Source organism: Phalaenopsis equestris, unplaced genomic scaffold, assembly GCF_001263595.1.
Source record: "Phalaenopsis equestris unplaced genomic scaffold, ASM126359v1 Scaffold000763, whole genome shotgun sequence".
NCBI classification, from domain to species: Eukaryota; Viridiplantae; Streptophyta; class Magnoliopsida; order Asparagales; family Orchidaceae; genus Phalaenopsis; species Phalaenopsis equestris.
Genome location: NW_018165203.1, coordinates 8,896 through 13,666, shown reverse-complemented (window position 1 = coordinate 13,666; position 4,771 = coordinate 8,896).

Here is a 4,771-nt window from a genome sequence, read left to right as displayed (position 1 = left end):
TGTCACTGTTAAGGATATACAATCCAAACTTTGGTTCATATTTAGGATAATGATTTTTTAATTTTCTTCATTGAATTATTTTTATTCATTATAATGGAGAATTTATAGAATAAGCATTTCATGATTATGTTACAATTTAAATAACATATTAACTCATTATATGTGTGCACTCTTGGTGACATTATTAGAAGTCAAATGATATTTCTTATGATAATTAATTCTGAACTTTATTATGATATTATTACGACATGATGAGTGCAAACTTCGTGGTTTCTCTTAAAAAATAGATGGTAGGCATTACTGTTATTGTTATGTTTATCAATGATTAATACCAAGTTCTTCATTATGTCTATTAACTTTCTCTACCATGTCATAAAATAATTCATGACTTATTATTTTTGGTTCAATATTATAAATTTCACTTGATGAATCTAATTTGTTGTATTATATCACTACAAAAATTAAAGTGCCTCAATAGTGTATTTTCAAAAATATTATTTAAATTTAACATTGTGTGATATGCATTCTTAAACCTTTGAATACAAATATCTAATAATCTAAATATACTTGAAACATAATTCATTAGCATATTAAAAATTAACAATTATCCCTAATTTTTTTCTATGGAGCACAATCAGATAAGATTGTAACTTCAAAAATAAATTTTTAGGGGAAAGAGCTGCACAAATTCATGTCTTGCACCCAAGAAGCTTTGACATGGTTACTGGTATTGGGATTTAATAGCATTTTTAGATGAATATCCTCCAGATGAGATATTTTTGTCAACATAATTATCATTGGGGATGAACCTCTTAAATTGATATTTTAAGTCTACATAACTATTATCAAGGTTTGTTGTTTGAAATATTTGTATTTGTAATTTAAGAGCATTGTTTTTAGAATGAGCCTCTTCAATTGAGATCCTTTGCTAGTGTATTCATCATCATAAAATTTGAATGATTTTATCTTTTGATTTTAGACTTTATCTATTCTACTTGCTTGCTCGTAGAGAATCAAATCCATGATTTATGTATCACTTAAATTTAGTATAAAAATTTATTGTGTCATAAATCTTTTCAATGTTATCTTTATATGGAGAGAATCAAGTTTGTAAGCTGATTAAACTCATTATTATATTTTACAAGCATAACAATTTTGTGGGTTCTATTTTAGCATTTATTTTTGTATATGAGTGGAGATGAAAAAAAGCATCTACATTATATTAGATTTATAATATAAGATTTGTAATCACTCATTATTACAAAGCTTATCAACCTTTAATACTCATGGTGTGAGAGATTAAACTTACACGAACTTAAAAAATGTTATTGTAGTACATATTTATTAACTTCTTTTATTCTAAAAAGATGGTTTACAAAAATTTAAATGCTCCAACAATTTTTATAAAGCAGTTGTATTATTGTAAACATGATGTCAAATTTAATTTGCTTGTTTTAACCAATGCAATGCTTTTTAAACACTGTTTGAGTATTTAATATGTTAGTTATAGGACATACAGACATTTTCATTTTAATAGACTTGAATATATATTAAAGAACGTGCATTTTTTTTTTTGGCAAAGCAAATTTGAGTTTATTTTTTCATTTAATCCATGTAAAATTTTTTTATTGTTTTTTCAAGCATTTAATATGTCAATAAAAGCAAATGTGGATATTTTTAATTTCAAAGACTTTTTATTTTATCATTTAATCCATGTTAATTTTTTTGATTGTTTCTTCAAGCATTTAATATGTCAATAAAAGCAAATGTGGATATTTTTAAATTAAAAGACTTTAGTATTGTTTAAGAAACCTGCATGCCATTTGAGATGGAGAATGTTTTAAATTCAATTTATATTTAATTTGAGCAACGCTATAAGATAGAGTACCCAAAAATATTTAATATTTTAAACTGAGTATGCCTTTTAAGCATTTGCATAATACACTACATGATTTTCTTATGTATTAGATTGATGCATATGCACGACTTTTAATACACCAACATGTTGTATTTGCATAATTTTTGCTTTATTTATTTAATACAATAGCTTGCAATTTAAGGTATTCTAATAATTATTTGTGATATGTGTCAGGGCTTGAAATATTCAAATTTTCTTATTTTTTTGGCATTGATGTTGTTATCAATGCTCTTCTACCATACATCCATGGTCCAACTAAGTTAAGAGATTGTTATCATTATGTTTATTTTGAAGTAAGTGCATGGAAAAAGGAACAAATTAAAACTAAAAAAGGTCATCTAGTTCCTAAAGAATGAGAAGTTAAACGATTGATCAAGAAAAAACTTTTGTCATAAGCAGTTTATTATTAAGACAAGCACAAATAGTTCATTTTTTTAATTTAATAAAAAAACTTCCTACTACTTGTATGAATGTGTTTATGATTTGGTATCATATTTTTCATTTGAATCCTTGATGCATATTCAACATTATACTTATTTACTTAAATTGGGTTAATGATTTGTTAGATTTTGTATGTTCAGTGAGGTTTGTTCAAGGTTGTTGATGAGCTTTCAATTTCCCTGCAAGTCACATTCAAGTTCTCTATATATCTTTCAACTCATTTAATGCAATGTATTGCTCAATTCAAGTGTTCAATAGAAGTTCTTAAGTGTGCTCCTATGCAAGTTATCAGTCCTCAAATGCCCATTTATGTATTCAACTTCTTATTTAATTTTGGTTTAATTCTATATCACATTATTAGATTCGTATATTTATTTTAGATCTTTTTTTTCTCACAAAAACTTTGGCAAAATCTCCATGTATTCTTTGTATAAAAGCTTCTACATGGACTTTAGGCCAGCTCTCCGTGATGTGTATAATCTATGTAGTAAGAAACCATGACCAGAATTTTTAAAATCCATTGAGCCATAAAATATTGGCATGGGATAAATAAAAAATTTTGAAATATACAATTTTTCTTATACTGTTGAGAAAAGCTTGGGCAGAGCTCAATCACTCTGTTATGAGCATCTCTTAATATTTTTCTTTATCACACTAAGAAATGCATGCATGTTTCTAATTATCATGTCAAATGTGCATAATCAAGATTTTGATAATCTTAGGGCTGATTTTTCTATATTTTTGCACACAACATGATCAACACAACGAGATAATGAATTTGAAATGAAAATGCACATAATATCTATTTTTTAAAAATATTTTCCTAACTTTTTTAAACCTCTTTTTTTCTTCTTTTGCACATTGTCTTATGTTTTTTTAATATATATATATAGATATATATATATATATATATATATATATATATATAGATTTATTTTCTCTATTTAACAGAAAGGAAGGGTTAGAAAAGGCAGAGTAAGGTGGCTATCAGTGTGATCTTAGAAAGTCAAAAAATGTTGATACTATGAGCAAGAGTTGGATAATTTGATTCTACAATGAAAAGGAAGAAGTTAGAAACATTTCCAAGTATATAGGACCCGATGGAAAGGGTCAGTCACTTGCAATCAATGATTACAATGCCGACAGGAGATGTACTTGGCGCTTCCACAGAGAGGACTCGTGATGCACCACTAAGGAGGACACAACATAGAAATGCCAACAGTCGCAAGCACAGAGTCTTGGAGCAACTAGAAAAGAGATGTTCCAAAGAAACAACCACGATGCTTGATTTGAATTCATGAAGAAGAAGTCTACGATTCGAACTTGAATGAGACTTCCACAAGCCCGCCGATTACAAGGGACGAGCCAGAGACATTTACAGAGCCTACATCTTCAAAGATCCCCAATGAGCTTTATGCAGGATGCCCCATGTGTAATGTAGAAATCCCAAGGAGAACACCATCAACGGGAGCCTTCACAGAATGCCAGGAGTGGAACATCTTCCACCTGGAGAGGTACGGGACGTTTGAAGAATACGTAGCCGCCAGCATGAGGCTCAGAAGTGTAGACCAACTAGAGGTCGAGCCATATATACCACAGTTTACAGAGTCGCCCTGTCATGGATTCCTCCAAAGGATGGGACAAAGAAGCAACCCTGACATTCACAAAGGATTCCTACAATAGATTTAGAAAAAATGAGTAGGGTCCGGAAGCAAGAGTTTGAGTATTATGAAGAAATTTGAGAAAAATTTGTTAATATTCTGGAAGGATTGGAACTATACACCGGAGTATTCTTAGAAAGCGATGAAAGAAATATTCTTGATTGCGTTTTTGACTTAAAGGACAAAGAACGAGCTGGTTTATTGATAAAGAAAACATTTTTAGAATCACTGAAATGGATGCGCGAAAAAGGCAGGATCACCATCTAGTGTGGTTGTCGTTATCACTACGTCAGAGCATAGAGGATATGATATATGATACTACAGCTTTCATCAATGTATTCAGCAGATTGTCTTGGATAGTTTCGATATATGATCAGTTTTATTACATGTTTGAAGCCGTTTAATAGAGTTTATTTCTGATTTCAGCATATGTTGTTAAATTGTCTCTTTTGTGCGATTGATGAAAAGCCGCATGACCACATGTTGGTCCTAAATTATAAAAAACAAAGAATGATATAAAAATAAATATAATAATGAATGAAAATTAAAATTCATAATTAAAGGAAAATAAAAATTAAATTAAAATTGATAATCTTGATAATGACAGTAATGATAAAAATGGAAACGATTTTCCTCGAAGCTCTACACTCTTCACGACACAAATTCCACGTTCTTTGCACAAATTTCACAAGTTTTCATATTCTTCTCACAAAGTTTCATACTCTGCATAAGATCCCACAAATCTTCTGCA